Here is a 27926-nt window from a genome sequence, read left to right on the forward strand (position 1 = left end):
TACTAAATAGACCCTACTTAAAAAAATCTCATGAAGCAAAAATCACGAGGCAAAAACAGTCAGAGAACTGGAATTTTCCTTGTTATTCATTTGATTCATTTGAACTGCACTGAGGTTAACAGTTTAAAAAAAAATTGAAAAAGTACATGCTTTATATAATGTGATGGTAAAGTTGGAAATGTAAAGAAAGTTAGCTAATTATAAGGTAAGCGTAGTTTAAGTTTCTGAATATTAAAAATAAAACAAAGAAATTATAGTGTCGTGAATGCAAGTTATTAAAAAGTTTAAACGTATAAAAATATAGTGTCGCGGATTTAAGCAATTAAGAAGTTTATCGTTTTTTTTAAGAAAAAAATACAGTGCCTTAAATACAATAAATTTAGAAGTTGATATCTAGAAAAGTATAGCGTCGAAAATTCAATCAACTAGGAAGTTTTAACGAAGAAATATAGTGCCGCGATTGAAATAAATTAAGAAGCTCTCTTGCGTACAAAATATAGTCGCGACAATAATTAAACAAAGGTTTTAAAATAATTTGAATAGATTGACGAAGTTAAGATTAATATAAAAAAGTTTACGTGCTTATGAAACGCACGAATAAATATAACGACAACAGAAACATGTCGGAAATGCAAATGGAACAATTTCAGCGGGAACTGAATGTTCTTGCTCAAAAACTTCATGAGAAAGAACAGCAGCTTTCTCTTTTAACTCATCAAGGGCGAAACCAAGTCTCCCAAATGCAAGCACAGTTGCAAGAAGTGCTGCAGAAGCTGGAGAACCGCGAGCAAGAAATTGCTCAACTACCAATCCAGATGGCTGAGACGCCAGAACTGCACGATACCATACCCGAGATTCAAAATGATTTCGCGTGTGCCTGACATTAAAAAGGCCTCCCGCAATACTCGGGCAGTGCTCATCAGTTGAGCACTTGGACCTAATCAGTAGAACGTATCCTGAACCACTTCGATTCTCTCAAAACCACAGACATCTACCAATTGTGGCTTCAAGAAATTCGTAATAAGATCGTTGGTGAGGCTGGCGATATGTTAGCATCTAATGGGATACCATTGGATTGGCCAAGCATCAAAGCACAGCTTACTCTGTTATACGGAGATAAGCGCGAATTATCAACTCTTTTGCAAAAAATATTCTCGCTCAAACAAGAACGATTTTCTGTGAATGACTTTTACTCTAGCATTAGGGACTGCTTTACCGGTATCTCTACGCAGACTAGCCAAGAATGGGAGAAACCGGCGGAAATTGTGCGTTTTGTGGACAAACTATGCTTAGAAAAATTTATTGATGGTCTAGACGAACCATATGCAACACATGTCGGACTAATGCAGCCAACCACGCTAACTCAAGCTTTTCAGCATGCGATAGAAAAAGCGAATAAAATCGCTAGAAAAACTGGCATTTATGACGTTGGCAAAAATCAACCGAAACCTGTATTACCTCCAAGAAATATGTTTCTCAACAACAACTCTCGACCACCTCCACATATTTTTTTCAATACCGAAATACCGATATTGGAGAGGCGAAAAAACCGGTATTTTCGGTATTTTTCTTAAAATTGAAAAAAAATTTGTCACAATATTCATAAATTATTACAGGGCTAATGCATGCTACCAACTTTGGTAGGCGTTACAAATCACATGACGGTATAAATATACTAAATACATTTAGACAAAAGCAACATTGAATATAAATTTATTTTCTAAATGAAACAGTTAATCTCTTTACACACTCATACTTACAGGGACAACTAGTGACTTTCAAACCTACTACAAATTCTGAAAATTATAGTTTGAGGCAGTAATCACAATCATGGTCGCGAGAAAACGCACGTCATTATTCGTTTTGTGCTATTTCAAGGTAAAACTAAAAAAAATATATAAATATAAATTTGGATCAGCAATTTAGTCTTTGTTTGGCATCTCCATGTGTATTGCACAGGTTTAACCTAGTTATGGACAAGTTGCTCCTGATACAAAGTGTTTACAGGATGAAATAATCAATCAATAAAATTTTCATCCTAAAAATTACTGCCCCTTGGAAAAGTTACTTTTAAATAACTACAGCATGGTCAAAGCTTCGTCGCTCATACCGCAGCGGATTTTATTGGCAATATTTCTAGCTGAGAAAAATGCTTTCTCAGGTTCAACTGAATATGGACGAACTGTTCAAAGAACATCGAACAGAATAGAAAAGTATTTACCTTCGGTTCCTTCGGATTCTTGTCTAATCATCATTTTATTTTCTTCTTCATTCATTTACACTTCTCAACAGTTTCAGATATTGTTTGAATTTTGAAGTTATTCACTAATTTAAAACTAAGTATTAATCGGAACCGTTTGCCTTGTGTATATGGATGATATAATCATCTTTTCTACCTCACTTGAGGACTTACTTACCTTACCAATCAGACGAGAGCCGTGGTGGCTCGTGCTGTATCAAGAATTTGTCGCCGTGTTGCTCGGTTTTGGGCTGTGTTTCGCCAGTTCCCCAGGCGTCTCATCACCCGCAAGTCTCCTTCGATCTGGTCGAGCCACCGTGCACGCTGCGCCTCTCTATTTCTGGTGCCGGCAGGGTTGCTGAAGAGAAGTGATTTTACAGGGTTGCCGTCCGGCATCTCTATGATATGACCGGCCCACTGCAACCTATTAACTTTCGTCAGGTGTGCAATGGCATTCTCTCCAAGCAGCCCGTGCAGTTCGTGGTTCATACGCCGTCGCCATTCTCCGTCGTCCGTCTGTTCTCCACCGTAGATAGTCCGTAGCACCTTCCGTTCAAAAACTCCAAGAGAGTTAAGGTCCTCCGCGAGAATCGTTGTTGTCTCGATCCCATAGAGGAGTACTCTTATCAGGGTTTTGTAAAGCGTCAACTTCTTGCGTCGTCGATTCGATCGAAGTGTCTTCCGAAGTGAAAAGTAGGCAAGATTTCCTGCCTGGATGCGTCTCTTGATCTCTTTGCTGGTGTTATTGTCGGCGGTCACCAATGACCCCAAATACACGAACTCATCGACCACCTCAAGCTCATCACCGTTTACAGAGACTTGAGTTGGGAGGCTGATGTTGTTCTCCTTGGAGCCTCTCGCTCGCATGTATTTTGTTTTCGACGCATGAATCCACAGTCCGATCTGTCCAGCTTCGGCTTTCAGTCGGGCGTAAGTTTCCTCCGCCGTCGCAAAGTCGAAGTCATACGCGAAGTCCAATAGCCGAACAGACCTTGTGAAAATTGTGCCCCTCGGGTCGATGCCCGCCCTCTGGATCACACCCTCAAGGGCGATGTTAAACAGCAAACAGGAAAGTCCATCACCTTGTCTCAACCCTTTGCGCGATTCAAAGGGACTCGAGAGTATCCCCGAAACACGCACGTAGCACATCACTTGCGCCATGGTGGCTCTGATCAATCGAGTCAGTTTATCCGGAAATCCGTTGTCATGATCTGCCATAGCTGTTCTCGATCGACTGTACCATAGGCCGTGAAGTCAATGAAGATGTGATGTGTGGGCACGTTGTACTCGCGACATTTCTGTAAGATCCATCGGATTGAGAAGATCTGGTCCGTGGTGACACGGGCCCCCATGATATCCGCTTGGTACTGACCCAGGAACCTCCTGGTTAAAGGCGATAGACGACGGAACAGGATCTGTGAGAGTATTTTGTAGGCGGCATTGATAAGCGAGATACCGCGGTAGTTGCGGCACTCCAGCTTGTCGCTCTTCTTGTAGATGAGACAGATGACTCCCTCCATCCACTCGTCTGGCAGTTTTTCCTCCTCCCAAATCCTGGAAATGACCCAGTGCAGCGCTCTAGCCAGCGCCTCTCTTCCATGTTTCAAGAGCTCGCTCGGCAGTCCGTCTTTGCCCGCGGCTTTATTGTTTTTCAGCTTCCCGATCTCACAAAAAACTTCGTGAATATCGGGGGCTGGTACTCGATCATCCGCTGCTGGTGCTCCTAGGTCAGTTCCTGCTCCGCTTCTGTTTATTGTTTCGCCATTCAGGTGTCCATCGAAGTACTCCTTCCACCTGTCGACCACCTCCCTAGCATCTGTGAGAAGGTTCCCATCCGCGTCATTGCACATGTCGGCTTGCGGCACAAAGCCTCTGCAGGACTGGTTTACCTTCTAATAGAATGTCCGCGTTTCGCTGGCACGGTATAGCTACTCCAGCTTCTCATGTTCACGATCCTCTTGCTGGCGCTTCTTTCGTCTGAGAATCGTGGTCATGTCGTTCCGTGCCCGTTTGTAATTGGCCTTGTTCTCTCTCGTTGACCTGCCCAGGTATATCGCCCAGGTCCGGTTCTCCTCATTCAGCGCTGCCTAGCACTCCCCGTCATACCAGTCGTTTCTGCCACTCGGTGCTTCCACTCCTAGTGTCGCCGTTGCGGGCTCCCCGATAGCTGTGCGAATGCTGCACCAGCCGTCTTCGAGAGGCAATGCGCCCAGCCCCTCCGCCGTGCTGGGCTGTTGCGCGTATTCCTCCGCAGCCTGGGAGTTCCGGAGCTGCTTAATGTTGAGCCGCGAGGTTCGGCGATATCGCGCGTGTTATACGGTCGACAGTTTTGAGCGCAATGATACCGCAACTTGGTAGTGGTCCGAGTTGGTCAGGTGATCTCCAGGTGGTTTTGTGGATTTCCTTACGGGGAAAGAAGGTACTTCGGACTGCCAGTCCTCGGGAAGCTGCGAAGTTGACGCATCTCTGGCCGTTGTCGTTCGTCACGGTGTGCAGGCTATGCGGGCCGATTTCTTCCCTACCGATCTGCGCGTTCATGTCCCCGATGACGATCTTGATGTCTCTACGCGAGCAGCTATCGTAGAGTTTCTCCAGCTGTGCGTAGAACTCTTCTTTCTCTACATCGGGTCTTCCTTCGTGAGGGCAGTGTACATTGAGGATAGTATAGTTGTAGAACCGGCCTTTTATTCTCAACAAACACAACCTGTCGCTGATCGCCTGCCACTTGATCACACGACTCTGCATCCTGCCCAACACTATAAAGCCGGTACCCAGCTCATTGGTTGTGCCGCCGCTCTGGTAGTACTGTGCTCTGCGGCCACAAATTCTCCGTACCTTCTCTCCTTTCCGGCAAAGCTCCTGGAGCGCAACGATGTCGAAGTGGCGGGGTTCTAGCTGATCCAGCAGAATCTGGTCGCCACCCGGGGCGTTCAACGAACTACATCTACTTCAGGAACACCTTCTTAATCCTAAAAAAGTCTTTGACGCATTACAAAAATTTAATCTTCAAATGCAACTTGATAAGTCAGAATTCTTGGCAAAGGAAGTAGCTTTTCTTGGACATGTTTTCACGTCCGAAGGAGTGAAGCCAAACCCCGATTAAATCATAGCCATAAAAAACTGGCCATTGCCAAAGTCCGAAACTGAACTTAGAGAATTTTTAGGTTCTATTGAATATTACAGAAGATTTATCAAGGACTTTGCAAGAATCGTAAAACACCTTACGACCCCACTGCGCAAAGGCGAGAAAATTAAACATTCCGAAGACTTCATTATGACCTTCAAAAAATGTAAAACACTACTAACATGTAGCCACGTTTTACAATACCCCGATTTCAACAAACCGTTTATCTTAACAACAGATGCCAGTAACTTTGCTATTGGCGCTATGCTTTCACAAGGCCCTAACGGCAAAGACAGACTAGTTGCTTTCGCTTCCAGAACCCCAACGAAGACGGAAGAAAAATATTCTGTCATCGAAAAGGAACTCCTCGCGATTGCATGGCCTGTAAATATTTTAGGCCTTATCTATTCGGTAAAAAGTTTACTCTCTTCACGGATCATTAACCATTGACATACATGTTTAGTTTGAAAGACCCTAACGATAAAATGATCAGATGGCGTCTTCGATTGAAGAATTCGATTACGAGATAAAATATCGCCCTGGCAAACAGAACGTTGTAGCCGACGGACTGTCTTGGATAAAAACCAGCGAAATTAATGCAAACGAAGTCGATTGCCCATCTGACTCAGCCACTTGTCATTCTGCAGATAGAGATAGCGAGTTTATTAGTATGACGTCACTACCAAATAACCATTTTTCAAATCAACTGATCCTAAAAACAGGTTTAGAAGATAAAACCGAATATGAACAAATTTTCCCCAACATTCATAGGCGAATAATCACCCGCACCAGCTTTACAGTTGCGCGTCTTTATAATAATTTCAAAGGACCTCCGAAACTCTGCGTGGTCTGCGATAACGAACCGGCAATGAAATCGGTCGAAGTAAGAGGCATGTTTCATGATGCTGGCATTGATGTGTACTTTACACCATCTAATGAAAGTGAAGTAAACGGCGTTGTCGAGAGATTCCATTCAACACTGAGCGAAATCTATCGATGCGTTCAGTCGAAACACGAAGAGTTGTCAGCTAAAGAACTGTTTAAATAAAGTCTTGCCTACTATAATAACACCATTCATTCAAGTACAGGTTTGGAGCCGAAAGAAGTATTCTTTGGACTCGAGGATGATGACGAACGACCGCTGGATTCCGCCCGAATCATGGAAATTAGTAAGAAAATCTATAATGAAGCTGCTTTGGCGCTACAAAAAAGCAGCGAAGAGACCTCCACTTTCACAACAAGGGAAGAGAACCGGAACCAGACCTAGAACCAGGCGAAACCGTTCTCGTTGCTAGACAAGGAATCAAAAGCAAAACAAAGGCGAAATTCAAGCCATACAAGGTTGTTCTTAACCACAGAAAGACCTTCCAGGACACACGGGAAGGAAGATCCACAAATCAAAAATCAGAAGAAAACACAGAATATAAAAACTTTCTCAACATTCATAACAATATTTTCTTTATCATTCTAGATGTTCAACATTATCAAACTACTCATTGGCTTCACACAGTTCATCCAGGTTGAAGTGACTCTGACCGATCTGACAAGACACCCAGGACTGGTAGCCTTCCAAGAACGTGAGGCAAAAATAATTCAAAGACACCACCTACGCTTACATATCGTCGAACTAAAGACATTTCAAAGTTGTTTAACAAATTCAGAATACAGTTTGAAATCTCTTGAAAATAGCGACAAAGCTGGAGAATTTCAAAAAATTCTACAAAAAAAGAATGAACGGATTATTGGAATCCTTTAGTAAATTGCAGCCGATAAGACGACATCGACGCTGACTTTTCAACCCACTAGGTACCTTCATCAAATCTTTCTCAGGAAACATGGACAACAACGATCTAGAAGACATATCCACAAGATATTGAATAAACACAGAACAAAAACAAATGAACTCGTAAATAACAATGAAAGACAGATACGAATCAACATACACTTCCAGACAAAAATCAACTCTATCGTTAATCATTCACAACAGATATTTGTTATGAAGGAAATTTCTGCTTTTAAAAATCATCTCTCAAATGATTAAAGCTTACTGTTCAGGTGATCATTTCACAAGTTACTGTTCAACATAGATGTGCATTCCAAAAAACAACAAGATAATTGAAACCAATTTCAAAACAGCTTTGCTTGGAAAAAAATGTAACTTTTGCTTCAGAATCAGACTGTCTGATAGCAGAGCAGTACAGGACCTCATCGACCGTGAAAACATCCTCCCCGATAACCGTGCAAACTTACACTCTATATATGTTTTAGTCTGAGATGTACTTTTGCAAAGTTACTGTATGATGTTAGACCTCCTTTTTCTCAGGACGTTGCAAGGATAAGGTGGGAAGGGGGGATGAACGATGTTACCCTTTGATGATTTTAAATCTACTGGATCGATCAGCAGTAAATTCGGTATAAGAGTCTAGGTAGCTGTTGTACTTCAACGTCTGAGAATTTCATATAATCCATTAGCGGGCAAGGGAAGGGGGGGGGGGGGGAATTAACTATTTGTAAACTTCTCAACACCTAACTTGCTCACCGTGGCAATTTCAAATGGTGGGTGTGTTTCTAAAACATTGTTTTTTCTGTATTCCAGTGGCGTAGTAAGGGGGGGATGTACTAACTTTATTATTTGTAAATTATTTAAATGCAAAAAACAATTATTAAAATTTTTTGTATTGCAAAGCAGAGATCGTCGTTTTCATCATCGTTTAATTTGATTGCAAGGTGTTTCAAGTTTCAAGGGTGTTTTCATGATGTTGGTTTCCAACAGATCATCTTCGTTTTCGCAACAGTGGATTGGGAAATTACTTACGCCTCCATCAATATGCGGCAAAGTTGTAATGTCATGACGGTAACTATTAAACTATTAAACTGTAGACATGTTTTGAACTCAGAATCCGACCAATTAGAACTGAAAGAAGGCCAATGAGGGTATTTTTGAAGCCGAGGTAATATCTAGAGGCCGGAAATCGACCCAAGATGTCAAGATGCGTTCCAAAATCGTCCAATACCACCCAGTATAATATATTTCTCAAACAAGAACAGTTCCGAAGCTGGAAATCAAATCTGGACGCCATTTCAAAATCCAAGATGGCGACATTCGATTTCATAAAATTATCTAAAACTGACTATTATGGTTTCTCATGAATCCAAAACAATACCCAGAGATTGAAACGGTTACAGACACCATTTTAAAATTCATAGGGTCGATTTCCAGTTTACAAAAAACAACCGGAAATAACCGAATACCACCATAAATGGGTTGCAACTTTTGGAATCGAGAAAATGTCCAGAGACCTGAATACTCTGAATACTATTTTAAAATCCAAGATGGTGACTTCCGGTTTCCGAAAATGACCAAATACCACAAAAAATTGGTATTTCTGTATTCGAGATGATGCACATAGACCAAAAATCGTCCACAGACGCTATTTTGAAATTCGAGGTTGAAACTTCCGGTTGCTGGAAAATAGCTCAAAATAGTCATTGAGATGATGCCCAAAGACCGGAATTCAAATCCAGCCGCTATTTGGAAATACAAGATGGCGACTTTCGGTTACCGAAAATGACCAAGTATAGACATTTCTGTAATCGAGATGATGAACAGACCAAAAATCGTCCTAGGCGCCATTTTTAAGTTATAGGTGGCAACTTCAGGTTGTTTAAAAACAGTTAAAATTGTGATTCCATAACCGAGATGATGCCCAGAGACCGGAAATCATATGCATTTGCTATTTAGATATACAAGCCGCCATGGCTTCCGGTTACCGAAAATGACCAATTACCACACAGTATGGTTATTTTTGTAATCAAATAACAGCCAGTGGCCAAACATCGACTCCATAACCCATTCTGAAATCCACGATGACTACTTCCGGTTTCCGTAAAACAAGCTATAATGACCGAACACAACCCAATATGGTCGAAATGATGCCAAGAGACCAGAAATCAACTCAAGACGTTCTTTTGAAATCCAAGATGGTGACTTGCGGTTGCCAGTAATCGAAATGATCGACATATGCAAAAAAACGACCCCTGTCGACATTTTTCAATCCGCAGTGACAACTTAAAATGTGGAATCGCAACGTCGAATTGCTGGAAAATAGCCATAAAGATTATTCCAGAATCGCTCTTATACCCAGAGATCGGCAATCAAATACAGGCGCTTTTTTCAAATCCAAAATTGCGATATCCGGTTTTCTAAATTGACCGAATACTTTGGTGGTATTTATAAGTTGTTTTTGACGCCAAATCCAAGATGGCAATTCCCGGTTTCTAGATAACAGCCAACAATGATTAGCGGAACTTATTGACATAAACGTGATGATACAAGATAATCCATCATAATCTTATCGACTATCATTCAAAGAATTATTGAAAAGGAGCAGTTTACTGCTATCCCTTGCGATCGTTCTAACATGCAATAATGAAAGCCATGTAACAAACAGACTTAAGTAGTCATACGTCGATTTGGCGGTCGTGACTTCGCAAACAACATTACGAGATAAAACCTCATTCAAATTAAAATTAATGACTTTTACGGATACTGCTGATTTAGCTGAATCTGAAATAAAGGCCCCAAAATTTGTTTAACTAGGCCTTTTGAAGTTTATTTTATAATGTTAGATATAGTTATTTACCACTCAACATAATTATGTGAAGGTAGTTATTAAAATGACTGGATATCTTTTTGCCTTTCTCCTAGAAAGGTATAGCAATTACTTGCAAAACCGAAAGTATAAAAGTGCTCCAAAGGGCCGAATGGCATATATCACTCGACTCAGCCCGACGAACTGAGCATTTTCTGTGTGTGTGTGTGTTTTTTTCAAAGGTGGCGGGGAAATCTGCAAACAGACACCTGAGAAGAGAACTCAGGGTGTGGGGATGAGACTAGGGGAGAGATGCTGGGGTAGTTACACTCCCCCAGACACCTACTGATCCCTGTCCCGACCCACTCAAACCCCTCCAGTCCCCAGCCCTGTTCTTCCCGGAACGACGGTTAAGTATTACGTCGGGGAGTGGCTTTTGTGCGTGATGCACCCTCTTTACTCTTATAACCTCCTAGCTAACTACCTGGAGACTGGTAGTTAGCTACCACTGGCGTGTTGGTGATTGACCCGCCACACACGTTGTAGCTCCAGGACAATCTGGGAGGCGGCCGCACAGGCCGCGTTCCAGATGTCCGGTTCGTCGCACATCCTCCGGACAAGATTGTCCGCAGTAGTGCCAGGCCCGCTCACAGCCATCATGTTGCTCCGCGCTCTTACGAAACGGGGGCATACGAAGAAGACATGCTCTGCAGTCTCCTCCTCCTCCACGCACTCGGGACACATGGGGGACCCAGCGTGCCCGAACCTGTGCAGATATTGCCTGAAGCAACCATGGCCTGACAGGATCTGTGTCAGGTGGAAATTCACCTCGCCATGTCGCCTCCCGACCCAGCCGGATATCTCCGGTATAAGTCGGTGCGTCCATCTGCCCTTTGTGGAATTAGACCATTCCCTCTGCCAACGGAGCATCGAGAATGACCTTCTGGTGCCTCGTATGCCCCTTGTGTCACGTTGGTCGAAACACTCTCTGTCCTCCTTGATGGCGATGCTGATAGGCATCATGCCGGACAAGACACAGATTGCATCGCATGACACCGTACGATACGCACTCACAACTCGTAGGCACATGAGCCTGTAGGTACTTTCCAGTTTACCGCGGTAACTGTTAGTACCTAGCGCTCTGGACCATACTGGCCCACCATACCTAAGTATGGACGAAACCACGCTGGCAAGAAGTCTTCGCTTGCTGCCATAGACCGCTAAGCTATTGGACATCATACGAGATAGTGCTGCAATAGCCGATGAGGCCCTCTTACAGGCATAGTCGACGTGGCTCCCGAACGTGAGCTTGTCGTCGACCATAACCCCCAAGAGCTTCAACGATCGCTTTGAGGTGATGGTGCAGTATCCGACTCTGACCACCGCCTGTTGCTCCGATTTACGGTTGTTCACAACCGTGACCTCCGTCTTATGGTGCGTGAGCTCCAGTTTCCTGGAGCGCATCCAGTCCTCGACCTTCCTTATGCAATGCGCAGCCGTCAACTCGACCTCTTCGATCGACTCGCCGTAAACCTCTAGCGTTATGTCGTCTGCAAAGCCGACGATCACAACCCCTACAGGAAACTTTAGTTTCAACACCCCGTCATACATGACGTTCCTCAACACCGGACCCAGGATGGAACCTTGCGGAACCCCGGCGGTGATTGGAACGCACTTCTGACCCTCCTCTGTGTTGTAAACCAGTACTCGATTCTGGAAGTAATTTTTCAGAATCTTGTACAGCGACACCGGTACTTGGATGCTCCTGAGCGCGAGCGCTATGGAGTCCCAACTGGCACTATTGAACGCATTCTTCACGTCAAGCGTGACGATTGCGCAATAGCGTATTCCCCTTCTCTTGCGCTGGAGTGCTATCTCCGCCGTCTTGGTGACGGAGGCGATGGCATCCAGCGTGGACCTGCCCTTCCGGAAGCCGAACTGGTTGCTTGCCAGACCGTTTACACCCTCTGTGTACCTCACCAGTCTGTTGAGGATAATCCTCTCAAGCACCTTGCCCGCCGTGTCTAGCAGGCAGATAGGCCTATATGCCGATGGGTCCCCTGGTGGTTTCCCAGCCTTCGGCAGTAAGACCAGTCTCTGCCGCTGCCACCTATCCGGAAAGAGACAATCAACCAGGCACCTCTGCATGACTACTCGGAATAGCCCGGGGGCCATTTTTATCGCCAGCCTGATTGCCAGGTTAGGGATGCCATCCGGTCCCGGTGCCTTGCTCACCTTTAGAGAGTTGGCGATCACGATGAGTTCCTCATTCGTAACCCTTGCCTCCTCCTGAACCTCGACACGGCTGTCGTCGCCCACGGATTGGATGCTCGGCAGGTTGGCCGACCCTCCCTGGTCTGTGTCTGAGATACTGGAACGTCGGACGTGAGACTTGACCGCCGGAGGCCAAGGACTTGGCTCGTGGCGCGGAAAGAGTCCCTCGATGATCCGCTCCAGCATCGCTGGTGATCGCTCTGCAGGCGCCAACGCGCCTCTGGTCTTGGCCATTACGATCCTGTAGGCGTCACCCCACGGGTTCGTATTGGCACTCGCGCATAGCCTATCGAAACAGGCCCTCTTGCTGGCCTTAATCGCACTCTTCAGCGTCGATCTGGCAGAGCTGAATGCTGCGCGGCGCTCTGCCCTCTATTCATCTGTTCGCGCACGCTGCATCCTCCGTCTCGCACGGAGGCACGCACTGCGAAGGCCCGCTATCTCGTCAGTCCCCCAATAGACCGGTGGCTTTCCATTCCTAGGTTGGCGAGTCCTAGGCATGGTGGCGTCGCACGCCCGAGATAGCATAGCAACTAGTTGGTCGGGCGTCGGGCGAAGCCGACTGCCCCCCTCGCGCTCTCGTCTCATTGCCTCTTCGAATACCTCGGCATCGAAATGCGATGTCTTCCACCCGCGGGCGAATGGAGTGTTGGCCCTACTCGTCGCTTGCTGCCTCTCGTTGTTGACTACACTTTGGCAGACCGACTGATGGTCGCTATTGGTGTAGCCATCGTCTACCCTCCAGTTCATGATCAGTCCTGGGCTGGAGAACGTCAGGTCAATGATCGACTCCGCGCCATTTCTGCTGTATGTACTTTTGGACCCAATGTTGGCCATATCTAGGTTGAGCTTTGCCAAAGCTTCCAACAAGATCTGGCCTCTCTGGTTCGTAGAGCGACTCCCCCACTCGACAGCCCAAGCGTTGAAGTCGCCTGCCACCACCAACTTCCCACAGTCCTTCGCTTTATGGCCTGCGCCACCGCAACGCCTGCATAGTTGGCTACTGTCGGGCCCCTTGCAGGTCCAGGACTTATGTCCTCCTTCAAAACACCGGAAGCAAACGTCCAGTGGCTGGAGTATACCCAGGGGGCATACTGACCAGCCGACCTTCAGCTTGCCTTCCATAAGTGCCAGGTTCGCGTCCGCTGACGCTAACCGGAAGGTAGCCACCTGGGTTCCCGCTGCACCCTTCCGGAGGCGGATTGACTCAGTGGCCACCTCCACCCCGCACTTCTCCTTGAGGGCTAGCGCAATGTCGCACCCCTCGGTGATTTCGTCCAGGTTTTTAAGCTGGAGAGTCACCTCCGAGGTGAGTGCCCGAACCTGCACCTCCTTGCCGAGGACCTGCTCGGCTACCGCCTTGTAGGAAGCGCCCTTGTTTTTTGCATCCTTTCGGAGCTCAAGGATCATCTCGCCAGTGCGAGATCGGCGAATGCTCCGCACATCCGCCCCCCACTCCTTGAGCTGGGTTTCGCCCCTCATCTTTTTCAATACCTCCGAGTACTTGGACCCGTCGGTTTTGAGGATGAGGGCGTCCTCCCTGCTTTTGGCCTTCTTGGCCCTTGGCGGTCGTTTCTTTGCCGCTTTATCTTGGCGTTTTCCACCTTCCTGGCGCCCTTTTCCTACCACGGTAACTCGGGGGTTTCCCGCAGTAGCCGCTCCGGTCGACACTTCGGCCCTTGTGCCTGTTGGTGTGCTGTCCCGCGTGGATAGCGCCACCAACCGCCTTTTCACGCTTTCGGGGGCCGTTTCCCCCGCGTTCGCTTAGTGGTCTGCCCCGTAGAGCAGATCGCTGCGAACGTGGGGCATCGGTCTGAACCCCTTTGGATTCAGATGCCCTTTCCATCCCCACCTCCTTTTCAGCCACTTAGGCCCACGCCTCGAGTTCGGCGTACTCCTGTTGAGCTTCGTCAATGGTGGCCCGAAGCAGGAGGAGGCTCTGCTTCAGGTCCCTGGCGATATTGCTCCTACTCGCCGCGAACTCGATGATCGCATCGAGCTGTTCGGACAGCGCTGCCACCCTTGGCCGCTTGTCCCTACTCTTCTCGATGGCCTTGACCAGCAGGGGACCGTCGACCGTTATATCCGGTGTGGAGACTGGCGTGTTGGCCTTTCCGCCACCGGATTTTACTGCATCTGTCTCCGCCTTCTTCTGCGGAGACCGCTGGATGCCGCCTCTCGCAAAGGGATTTGGTAGTCCCTCCGCGCTCATCACTTGTTTCTTGGTGGTTGAATTCATTTGATTGGGTCTCCCTTCCAGCCGCTATCCTTGTCCATAGATGAGAAGTCGCTTGTATGGTCCCATGGTAATCTATGCCGAAGCAGTGAGGCCATGGGTAAGCGGGGGTCGCCATAGCACCTTATGAGCACTATGACGCCCCCGCCCGCGTAAGTCAGGAGAGGGGCATCTTGTCCTAGGACTAGTTCCCCCCCATCTGATCCTTCTCTGCCTGATTCCCACCAGGCAATGGACGCGGAACGTACTGGAAGGCCTGCCAGGTTTTACGGGACGGAGACCCCAGCACCGAGTACCATCTCGCCGTTTCAAGCCGCTGTCACGCGACTTTACTAAGGGAGCTCGATGCAGGTGCCAGCCCTAGGTCGTGGTTCCGTATCATATCCGACTCGAATCCGTTTCGTTCGCTGCCAGTAGCCATAATTGGGACCTTACTGGTGTCAGCCCCAATGGGCAGGAGAGTGCATTTGGTTGATGGGAGCGGCACTACTCGCACCGTCAGAGATGCTTCCGGGTACTTGTGGCATTTGCGAAGAGTCGACTGCCCGGTGTCCGACCCTCACCACCCCTAGGCAATCTCCCGCTGCTGGTCCGGGGCTGTCAGCGGTCACCCTCGTACTACGTGATCTCGGCGATCGCCACGCGCTGACCCGTGGTGGCATACAGCTCTGTGTGTTTTTTTTTTTTTTTAAAGGTGGCGGGGAAATCTGCAAACAGACACCTGAGAAGAGAACTCAGGGTGTGGGGTTGAGACTAGGGGAGAGATGCTGGGGTAGTTACACTCGCCCAGACACCTACTGATCCCTGTCCCGACCCACTAAAACCCCTCCAGTCTCCAGCCCTGGTCTTCCCGGAACGACGGTTAAGTATTACGTCGGGGAGTGGCTTTTGTGCGTGATGCACCCTCTTTACTCTTATAACCTCCTAGCTAACTACCTGGAGACTGGTAATTAGCTACCACTGGCGTGTTGGTGGTTGACCCGCCACACACGTTGCAGCTCCAGAACAATCTGAGAGGCGGCCGCACAGACCGCGTTCCAGATGTCCGGGTCGTCGCACATCCTCCGGACTAGATTGTCCGGAGTAGTGCCAGTCCCGCTCACAGCCATCATGTTGCTCCTCGCTCTTGCGAAACGGGGGCATACGAAGAAGACATGCTCAGCAGTCTCCTCCTCCTCCACGCACTCGGGACACATGGGGGACACCGCGTGTCCGAACCTGTGCAGATATTGCCTGAAACAACCATGGCCTGACAGGATTTGTGTCAGGTGGAAGTTCACTTCGCCATTCTCCGGTATGAGTCGGTGCGTCCATCTGCCCTTCGTGGAGTTGGACCATTCCCGCTGCCAGCGGAGCATCGAAAATGACCTTCTGGTACTTCGTATGCCCCTTGTGTCACGTTGGTCGAAACACTTTCTGTCCTCCTTGATGGCAATGCTGATAGGCATCATGCCGGACAAGACACAGATTGCATCGTATGACACCGTACGATACGCACTCGCAACTCTCAGGCACATGAGCCTGTAGGTACTTTCCAGTTTACCACGGTAACTGTTAGTACCTAGCGCTCTGGACCACACTGGCCCACCATACCTAAGTATGGACGAAACCACGCTGGCAAGAAGTCTTCGCTTGCTGCCATAAACCGCTGAGCTATTGGACATCATACGAGATAGTGCTGCAATAGCCGATGAGGCCCTCTTACAGGCATAGTCGACGTGACTCCCGAACGTGAGCTTGTCGTCCACCATAACCCCCAAGAGCTTCAGGGATCGCTTCGAGGTGATGGTGCAGTCTCCGACTCTGACCACCGCCTGTTGCTCCGATTTACGGTTGTTCACAACCGTGACCTCCGTCTTATGATGCGCGAGCTCCAGTTTCCTGGAGCGCATCCAGTCCTCGACCTTGCGTATACAGTGCGCGGCCGTCAACTCGACCTCCTCGATAGACTCGCCGTAAACCTCCAGCGTTATGTCGTCTGCAAAGCCGACGATCACAACCCCTACAGGGAACTTGAGTTTCAACACTCCGTCATACATGACATTCCACAACACCGGGCCCAGGATAGAACCTTGCGGATCTCCTGCGGTAATTGGGACGCACTTCTGACCCTCCTCCGTGTCGTAAACAAGTACTCGATTCTGGAAATAATTTTCCAGAATCTTGTACAGCGACACCGGTACATGGATGCTCCTGAGCGCGAGCGCTATGGAGTCCCAACTGGCACTATTGAACGCATTCTTCACGTCGAGCGTGACGATTGCGCAGTAGCGTATTCCCCTTCTCTTGCGCTGGATTGCTACCTCCGCCGTCTTGATGACGGAAGAGATTGCGTCCAGCGTGGACCTGCCCTTCCGGAAGCCGAACTGGTTACTTGCCAGACCGTGTACACCCTCCGTGTACCTCACCAGTCTGTTGAGGATGATCCTCTCAAGCACCTTGCCCGCGGTGTCCAGCAGGCAGATAGGCCTATATGCCGATGGGTCCCCTGGCGGTTTCCCAGCCTTCGGCAATAAGACCAGTCTCTGCCGCTTCCACATGTCCGGAAAGAGACAGTCATCCAGGCACCTCTGCATGACTGCCCTGAACAGCCCGGGGGCCGTTTTAATCGCCAGCCTGATCGCCAGGTTAGGGATACCATCCGGTACCGGTGCCTTGCTCACCTTTAGGGATTTGGCGATCACGATGAGTTCCTCATTCGTAACCCTTGCCTCCTCCCCTGCCTCGACACGGCTGTCGTCGCTCACGGATTGGATGCTCGGCAGGTTGGCCGACCATCTCTGGTCTATGTCTGAGATACTGGAACGTCGGACGTGAGACTCGACTGCCGGAGGCCAAGGACTTGGCTCGTGGCGTGGAAAGAGTCCCTCGATGATACGCTCCAGCATCGCTGGTGATCGCTCTGCACGCGCCAGCGCGCCTTTAGTCTTGGCCATTACGATCCTGTAGGCGTCACCCCACGGATTTGTATTGGCACTCGCACATAGCCTATCGAAGCAGGCCCTCTTGCTGGCCTTTATCGCACTCTTTAGCATCGATCTTGCCGAACTGAATGCTGCGCGGCGCTCTGTCCTCTCTTCTTCGTTTCGCGCACGCTGCATCCTCCGTCTTGCACGGAGGCACGCACTGCGAAGGTCGGCTATCGCGTCCGTCCACCAGTAAACCGGTGGCTTTCCATTCCTAGGTTGGCGAGTCCTAGGCATGGTGGCGTCGCACGCCCGCGATAGCATAGCAACTAGTTGGTCAGCAGTCGGGCGGAGCCAACTGCCCCCCTCGCGCTCCCTTCTCATTGCCTCTTCGAATACCTCGGCATCAAAGTGCGATGTCTTCCACCCGCGAACGGTCGGAGTGTTGGCTCTACCCGTCGCTTGCCGCCTCTCGTTGTTGTCTACACTAAAACAGACCGCCTGGTGGTCGCTATTGGTGTAGCCATCGTCTACCCTCCAGTTCTTGATCAGTCCTGGGCTGAAGAACGTCACAGCTCTGTGTGTGTGTATGTGTTTGTGTGTATGTGTATGTGCAGATTTTTATTCTCACTCACTTTTCTCAGAGATGGTAGACCGATTTTCATGAAAATAATTGCAAATGAAAGGTCTCGTTGTCCCATAAGACCCTATTAAATTTCATGGTAATCGGATTTTTATGTATCGTATTAATTGGTATTTTTCGGTGAACAATTATAAAACATCTATTACTTTGCGTGACGTTTCGGCCTACTGTTGCGTTTTAGCCATCTTCTGACGCCTGCAATTTTATTTGAAAAAAAACAAACCTTTTTAAGATACATAAAAAACACATAAAAACATTTTGTCATAATTGTCGCTTTTTTCTCTCACAACTCACAATTCGATCGCCGCAGCTTTTCGCCACCTCTTTCAGCGCCGCACGATCAGGTATCACTGTCTGTCGGGTGTGCTGTGAGGCTGTGTCGATCGTCGCATTTGTTTCCTCTCCACCGTCCGCTGTTTGTACCTTGCCGTAGCTTTACCACAAGCGCATTGTAGTTGGTGTTGAACGTTCCGCACTCACGCTGGAGGTCCACCGTGTTGCGTTCGCCAACCAACTTGATGTGGAATGTCTCTGCTGTGATTCTGCTTTCCTGGTCAACAATGCGTTCTAGGATCGTCACTTTTTCGAAATTAAACACATGTCCGTCACCTAGCGTGTGTTGTGTCAGGCCCGTTCGGTTATCTTTGCGTTTGATGTCATTTTTATGCTCTCCTATTCTTGTGTCCAACTTTCGGCTCGTCTGCCCAACATACATTTTTCCATCTCCAGTTCCACAGAGGATAGAATATACAACATTTTTTTGTTGCCCTGGTGGAATGGTTTCTTTGAGTTTGCTGAAAATAACGTTTTTTACTTTATTTTTGGGTTTGACGGCTAGTGTCAACCCGTTCTTTTTGAGCGTTTTTTGCAGTTTCTCACTCAAGCATGGAACATACGGCGTCGTAACATATTTGGTCTCCTCTTTTACGCCATTATTTTGAAGTCCGTTGTAGTGTTTGTGTACCCTTTGTGCCAGAGCGTTTTGGACGAACCACTCAGGATGGTTGTTGCATTTCAATATATTTTTGACCTTTTTTATCGCCTGTGGACGATTTTCCACATCAGTCAATTTGATTGCTCTGTCCACAAGGGCCACTGCCGTGTTGCGCTTATGCGTAAATGGGCTTTCAGAGTTGAAGTCCAAATACCGCCTTTTTTCCTGTTTGGGCAACCAGTTCTTCTCCACAATTCCGTTTCTTCTAGTTAACATCATGTCCAGGAATTTAAGCCGACCACTTTCCTCCCTTTCCACGGTAAACTGAAGCCTGTTGTGAAAATCATTAAATGTTGCCAAAATTTGGTCAACATGATCCTCCCATGCGATGCAAAAGCAATCATATACGTACCGCCTATACACAAGCATACCTATCTGTTTCTGCTCTGCCTTGCACATACACTTCTGTTCCAGGCGTTCCATCACAAGGTTGGCTATCACCGGCGATAGAGGCGATCCCATTGATACTCCGAATTTTTGCATGTGGTAGGTTCCACGATAGGTGAAGTACGTTGAATCCAATACCAACTTGACCGCTGCCAGGAAGCTTCGTCTGTCGATCTTCGTGTGCTCCTCCACCTCACTCCACCTTTCCCCTATACACTCCAACGCATATTGTACTGGAACATTCGTGTACAGCGACTTGACATCCAAAGAGAATAGGACATGCTCATCGGGAATCTGCTTTCCTGCTACTTGTTGGGCAAACTCGAAGCTGTTTTTCACATGGTGTTCGGTTTTCCCAACAATGTTACCCAATATGCTCGACAAAAACTGAGCCATGTTGTATGTTGCCGAACCGATTGTTGAAACAACCGGTATCAACGGTTTGCCTTCCTTATGAATTTTAAGTAATCCATATATCCGGGGTGGGTTGCTACTCGATGATTTGATGCTTCGGTGAATGCTTTTCTTTATGTACTTATGTTGCAGCCATTGCCATTGCGTTGATGGCTTCTTGTACCTTATTGGTCGGATCTTTTTTCAGTTTCTGGTATGTCTCCTCATCGTTTAGCAACTCCATCATTTTTATGTGGTAGTCTTCAGCTTCCATTATTACTGTTTTATTGCCTTTGTCCGCCTTTGTGATGATCAGATTTGGGTGTTCCTTCAGGTACAGTTTTGTCGCCGAAATGTCCTTTTCCATCCATTCCAGCTTGCCGTGCCTCGGTTGTCTCGTGTAATTTATATGGTTCGTTATTGCTGTAGAAATTTCCTACCGAATCTCGTCCGCATTCTCTTTAGATCGTATCCCTCTCTCGATCCCTGCCACTATTTCCACATATGGGATTTTTGTTTTATTCAGTACGTTGAAATTTGGTCTCAGTAACAACGTTCTCATCACGAAGTCTGGTACTTGGGTGGATGTGATGTTTTCTACTCATTCTTTTTCTGTGTTCAGCTCAGCAACTCTCCTGTTTTTTAATCTCTCCATTTTTTCCCACCTCTCTCTTTCGCCGCTTTATGAACTGACCGGCTCTTGTTTTCCACCATTTTCTTAATTTTCGTTATCTCGTCTCGCTCAAACATTTAATCGATCCTGGACAACAAACGTATTTTTTTTTTGTAGATCCGCGATGGACCGCTTAGCGTCGGCGACCATGATGCACAGGATTCGTACCTTTTGTTTGAATAAGACCTTATTCAATTCGTCGATGGACCGTCCACTGTTGAGCTGTATTTGGACTTTATAGCTGAGACACTTAGGTATTACCTTGCATCGTCTACAGTTGAGTAGGAATTTCATGCTGTTGTTTTCTTTGGCTAGTTTCACCATCACTTTCTGGAACTTCCTTAGCAGAGTTTCACCAGCAGGACCGTATTTGTTGCGAACTTGTTGTATTAACCCCATCTTTCCTCGTTCCTTGATCAATTTTGTTATATTTGTTGGTATAATCACCGTTACTTCATATGTATCGTATTAATTGATATTTTCTGGTGAACAATTGCAAAACATCTATTACTTTGCGTGACGTTTCGGCCTACTGTTGCGTTTCAGACATCTTCTGACGCCTGCAATTTTATTTAAAAAAACAAACATTTTTAAGATACATAAAAAACACATAAAAACATTTTGTCATAATTGTCGCTTTTTTCTCTCACAACTCACCATTCGATCGCCGCAGCTTTTTGTCACCTCTTTCAGCGCCGAACGATCAGGTATCACTGTCTGGCGGGTGTGCTGTGAGGCTGTGTCGATCGTCGCAAATGAACGGGCTACCTGAAATACCCTTAACTTTCGAATTTCATAAAGATTGAACTTGTGGTTCAGAAGTTATAACAAGAAACGTGTTTCGAAGACTACTTAATCTCACTCATGTTTCTCAGAGATGGCTGAACCGATTTTCATAAAATCAGTATCAAATGGAAGGTCTAGTTGCCCCATAAGACCCTTATGAATTGTTTTGCAATCAGACTATTACTTTTCCTGTTATGTTTAAAAAGGTGAAATCCAGCTATGAAAAGGAACATATTCCTAAAACTACTTGAACTCACTCACTTTTCTCAGTGATAGCTGACTCGATTTCTACAAAATGAGTGTCAACTAATAAGTCTAGCTGCCTTGTAACACCGTATTGAATGTTACTGTAATCGGACTGTAACTTCGTCTGTAAAGTACCGAGATGTGAAAATCACGAAACTTCATTATCTCAGAAACTACACAACCGATTTGATCAATATTATTATCAGATGAGCGGACTAGTTAATGATTGAACACGTGGTTTCAAAGTTTGGCTGCCCTATACGTTCCCATTTCATTTGATTATAATTAAACTTAAGCCACCGTTATGTATTAAATTGTTAATAAAACAACGAAAGTCTATTACTTCAAAGATTACATGACTTATTTGAACATAACTAGTGTCATACGAACAAGTCATCTCTCAAATTTACAAATAACAAACTTTATAACAATTTGATATGTGGCTCAAAAGTTATGGAAAGAAAAGAAAATCAAAGGCTATTTAAAACTATACCAGCTTTGATTGATATATGTGGTCTCAACATAATTTAAATGTGGTTTTGTACTATTTGAACGTTCCAAATTCATTGATTCCTTGCGATGTGTTTAAGTCTGCAAATGCACGACGAATCGGCCATAGGATATGATCAAAGTCAAAAGACAAATCGTTTGAAATAATTGGTTTTATCGAAATGACAAAATCTTCGACTATTGGCGCCCTAATTCTGAATATATTCATATTGGGTGATATTCGGTCATTTTCAGCAAATTTTCTGGTATCAATCTGACACCGGAAATACTCATATTGGGAGGTATTTAGTTATTTTGGTTGTTTTCCAGAAACTAACAGTGGTCGTCTTTAAATTCAAAATGGTGTCAAGGGACAATGTTTGGTTTCTATGCATCATCTCGATTACGGAAATATCCATGTTGAGTATTATTTGGTCATTTTTGACTGTTTCCTAGAAGTTGCTATTTAGCGATTCAAAATGGTGCCTGAGGTCAATTGTTAGCTCATTGCATCATTCTGGTTCCAGAGATACTCATATTGGATGGTATTCGGTTATTTTAGGCTGTTTTTCACAAACCGGAAGTCGCCATTTTGGATTTCAAAATGGTATTTAGAATAATTTCTGGCCTCTGAGCGTCATTCTGGTTGAAGAAACACCCATATTGGGTGTAATTTGATCATTTTCCGCTGTTTCCCAGGAACCAGAAGTCGCCAACCTAGAATCCAAAATGGGGTCTGTGGTCGATTTCAGCTGCTGTGTATCATTATAGATCCGAAGATACTCATGTTAGACGGTAATCGGCCATTTTTGGCTGTTTTTAAGAAACCACAAGTTGCCATCCTACAATTCATAATGGTGTCTGAAGTCGATTTGTGGTTCCAGTGCATCATTACGATTCCGAAAATACCTATATTGGGTGGTATTTGGTCGTTTGCCGCTGTTTTTTCCGAAACCGGAAGTCGCCATCTCAGAATTCAAAATTGTATCTATGGTCGAATTTAGCTCCTGTGTATCTTTCTTTATCCGGATAATATTATATTGGGTGGAAATAGTCCATTTTTGGCTGTTTTCCAGAAACCGGAAGTTGCCATCTTACAATCCAAAATGTTGCCTGAGGTCGATTATGGAACATATTTGTTACCACTAAAAACATTCACCTGCCAAATATGGTTCCATTTAGTTGATTAGTTCGCGAGATGTGCAGAAATTTTTGCAGAAACATGTGCTTCCAGAAGAGGGAGGGGCGTCGAACCATTATGGACATATTTATTACCCTTTAAAACATCCAAATGCCAAATTCGGTTTCATTTGCTTGGTTTGTTCTTGAGTTGTGCAGAAATGTATGTTTCATTTGTATTAGACCCCTCCTTTCCAGAAGAGGGAGGGGTCTCAAACTATCATAGGAATCTTTATCGGGACTAAAAACCCCTACATACAAATTTTCACGTCGATCGGTATATATATATATATATATATATATATATATATATATATATATATATATATATATATATATATATATATATATATATATATATATATATATATATATATATATATATATATATATATATATATATATATATATATATATATATATATATATATATATATATATATATATATATATATATATATATATATATATATATATATATATATGGATCAAACAGGCTGACAGACCGGACTACATTTTTATATGTATAGATTGCAACATCTATATTTTAGAACCTAAAGAGTGAATATACATTTATTGGATTGAAGCGTTCATGTTAATCTATTTTTACAAATAAAAGTTTGAATGAGATAGGCTGGGTCTGACCGCTAGGTGGATTAATTTAGGTTTTATTTGTAAAACTAAAAAACTTCTTAAATTATCTTGAATCGAAAGAATCGATTTCTATTTGTTTATATTTGGCACCTTAATCCTTTTCCACGTGCTGCTTGATTAAAGATTAATACAATGTTGAATCTATCCCTGGCCAAACAAATATGCCAGAATTTCCGAAAAATTCTATTACAAATGAAAACACATACTAATGGATTCTACCACATAATGGTTCGGTTTTCAATGTTCTTTTTATGTGCATGCAAAGAAGTATAAATTTAAACGCGTTTTAGTACTGCATGGTAATGTTTTTGTATGTTTGAAATTATGGCACTTTTGAGAGACATATAATTGTGGTCATAGGCTAAGAGGCGCATATATACCCGATCAGAAAAAAAAACAAAAATGTAACAGAAGCTGTTAGTTTGTTACGGGAAAAACCTTACAGGCTGTGTTTTCAATTTGATCCCGTTAGGTGTTAAAATAGCAGAAATTATAACAAAAATGATTGTACTAGTATCAAACACATATCAAAATTTGTTATATCAGCTTTCTAACAAAATAAGATAGTATATAGAACAGTATAATAACAAACATTGTTAGAAACAACAGGTTTTGATAAAAACGAAAAATTAGTTAGACTTGTTTCAGAACTACTTCATTTCAGGTTTTGTTATAATAACTCATTCAGATTCAATTTTGTTATCAAAATTATATGGAAAAACACAAAATTGAATCAAAATATGTTATTTGTATCTCGCGTTGATAGAATGTTGTAGTTTTTTAGTTATGCTCTTCTAATCGGGTATCTAAATGTGTTTTACACTGCTAAGCCGAAATCACGACATATTTATATTTAGTTTTGAAAACAGGGACACGAGAACGGTGATATTGACGTCCGCGAACATTTTTCAAACGAATTAGAAGTTAAAGATTTTCGTCAATAATTGGTAAATCAATTTTCATTTGAGCCTCTGATACAGAATAATTTATGGCATCAGAAATAGCATATTTCAATGTTTCCAAAGCGAAATCAATATTCACTTCGTTTTGCAAATCTAGCTCATCATTTAAATTATTCTCAATATGAGTTTTATATCTCACCCAATTTGCCTTGTATTACTTAAAAGCTGAGCTCATAGGGTTTACAACTGATTCATGTGTTATTGAAAAAGTTATTTGAAAATGGTCGCAATCAAAATCAGCATGTGTGATCAATTCAAAGTCTCCCAGCCAGCCCCAGCCAGTCGTCATAGGTAACATGGAATTTGCCTGCAACATGGCGATCGAACAAGATCGAACATTGCCTGTTACAAAAATAAAAGTTTATCTGTCGTAATGGGCCCCAGGCAGTCATTCAAACTTATCATTTGTAAAAATAGATTTACATGAATGCTTAAATCCAATAAAGGTATATTCACTCTTTGGGTTCTAAAATATTGATGTTGTAATTGAAGTATAAAATATGACGCAATGTTAGTGCTTAAGAAATAGCGAAATAAAAGAAATGACTCTTAATTGCGAACAATTTAATCACGAGCGATACCGGGAACGTTCGAATAGTACGATAACACCTGATAAATCATGTTGAGGCCATATATATTGATCAAATCACGTATAGTTTTGAATAGTCTTTGAATTTTGTTCTTTCCAAAACTTTTGAACCACATATCAAATTGTTATGAAGTTTGTTATTATAAGTTTGAGAAATGACTCGTTTGTATGACACTAGTTATGTTCAAATAAGTCGTGTAATCTTTGAGATAATAGACTTTCGTTGTTTTAACAATTTAATACATAACGGTTGCATAAGTTCGATTATAATCAAATGAAAAGGGAAAGTATAGGGCAGCCGAACTTTGAAACCTCGTGTTCAATCATAATTCATCAGTTATCTCTTAACTAACCCGTTCATCTGATATTAAAATTGTTCAAATCGGTTAGGTAGAAGTTTCGCGATTTTCACATTTCGATACATTACAGACGAAGTGACAGTCCGATTACAGCAAAATTCAATAGGGTGTTATGAGGCAGCTAGACCTTTCATTTGACACTTATTTTGTGGAAATCGGTTCAACCATCTTTGAGAAATGAGTGAGTTTATATAGTCTTCGGAATATATTTCTTTTCATAGCTGGATTTCACATTTTTAAACATAACAGGCAAAGTAATAATCCATTTGAAAAAAAATCAATTGGGTCTTATGGGGGACCTGCCATATGATACTGACTTTATGAAAATCGGTTAAGCCATCTCTGAGAAACATGAGTGAAATTAAATAGTCTCCAGAACACGTTTCTTCCCATGACTTCTGAACTACAAGTTCATTCTTCATAAAATTCAAAGGTTAGGGGGTTTTCAGGTAGCCCGTTCATTTAAAATAATTTTGTTCAAATCGGTTGTGTAGTTTCCGAGATATTGATGTTTCGTGATATTTACATTTTGATACATAACGTCTAAACTAGAAATCCGATTACAATAAAATTCAAAAGGGTCTTTTGGTGCAACTAGACCTTCCATTTGCAATTAATTTCATTGAAATCGGTTCAGCCATCTCTGAGAAAATCGAGTGAGATTGGGAGAGCGTTACACACACACATACACTCACACAAACACACACACATACATAAACATACAGAAAATGCTCAGCTCGTCGAACTGAGTCGAGTGATATACGACATTTGTCCCTTTTGAGCACTTTTATACCTTTAGTTTTTGCAGTGATTGCTATACCTTTCTAGGAGAAAGGCAAAAATGTTTCGGTAGCAATACTAGCTGGGTTAACAAATGTATTTTTGTTTCCCACTGTTTTTTTTTTTTTGTTTACCATAAACGATTATTTTAGAACTACTAGGATACGCCGGCGTTGCGTTCCAACTACCTGTAACCTGTGCATATGATAGACGAGTATGTAAAGGAGTATGAGGATATACAGGGGGTGGACAAAATGATTGAGACAGGCAAAATTTTGTCAAAATTCAAACGATCAGAACTTCACGAGAAATGAATCAATTTTGACGAAACGGGTCTTATTTTGCTGAAAAACTATCATACTTTCCAAATATTATGTGAGGACTTGATGCGGCCAATGGACACCGGAAATGTTCCGGATTTTAGCAGTGTGTGTCAAAATGTTCATTTTTGCAACGCTTAGAACTTTTTCTGACAGTTAGTTTCTTGTAGATTCCTATTTTGCCAATAAACTAGAATTCATTCCGAGTTCATTGATACCCAAAGGTTGAAAATCCGTCAAGTAACCATCGAGATAAGAATTATTTAATTGATAGTGTTGTTTTTGGCAGTTTTTTTCCCTGTTGGGTGCATACATATGTATTCCATTGCGGCCAGTTAGTAGCTTTGTGCAGTATCTGAGGCCCTAAATATTGTAAATGTACTGGTAAGAGCAGCAAACATAATGAGTGGTGGTGTAGTTTCATCTATACAGTGTACGAGGCACCCGACTGGGTGGTAGTTGCGACGTCACAATCATAATTTTTGTTCGGTAAGTTCTTGATGCAATGTCATCACTTTCCATCTCCGGAATTCAAGGAATTGATGTCTGACTGAGCTTGGTGTGGTAAGCGGATTTCCAACAATCAGCATACACTCAACTCTCCTTCATGTGCTTCGATAATCTCCTTATCTCGATGAACATCCAAAGTATTTGGGCCACTGTACTCATATTTTTTTCTAAAATTTACCTCTATAACTCTATACCCTCGCTAGCTCGATGATCCCTGTCCCTTCGAAATCAAGTTAGGGAGAGTTAACTGTAATACCATGGATGTTTACTTGTATGAGTGACACAAGCGATTTCCTAAATTTCTACTCATACTTAAATATTTTAATAAAAAGGGAACAAATACTGTTTCATTACATCATTGTTTACTTTTAAAGAATATTTAGCAATGTCATTCGTGCTACCGGAATTTCAACGTGGCCGCATAGTCGGCGCTCGTGAAGCGGCTTCTACGATTGCCGAGACCTGTAAATAGGTTGGAGTGTCGAAAGCTACGGTTTGCAAAGTTATGCGAGAATTCATGAAAGGGAAAACCTACCGTTGGATTAAATTCGTAGACTGTACGAATCGATCCCTAGGAGGATTCAAGCGGTC

At 44.1% G+C, this 27926-nt stretch overlaps 1 protein-coding gene across 10 annotated transcripts in view; it reads right to left on the reverse strand.

Moving 5' to 3' along the window:
• Positions 1 to 27926, reverse strand: part of LOC129724161 (protein vav) — an 874164-nt gene that overhangs the window by 217648 nt on the left and 628590 nt on the right. The window lies entirely within an intron of this gene.

The sequence above is a fragment of the Wyeomyia smithii genome, chromosome 2, assembly GCF_029784165.1.
Source record: "Wyeomyia smithii strain HCP4-BCI-WySm-NY-G18 chromosome 2, ASM2978416v1, whole genome shotgun sequence".
Lineage (NCBI taxonomy): Eukaryota > Metazoa > Arthropoda > Insecta > Diptera > Culicidae > Wyeomyia > Wyeomyia smithii.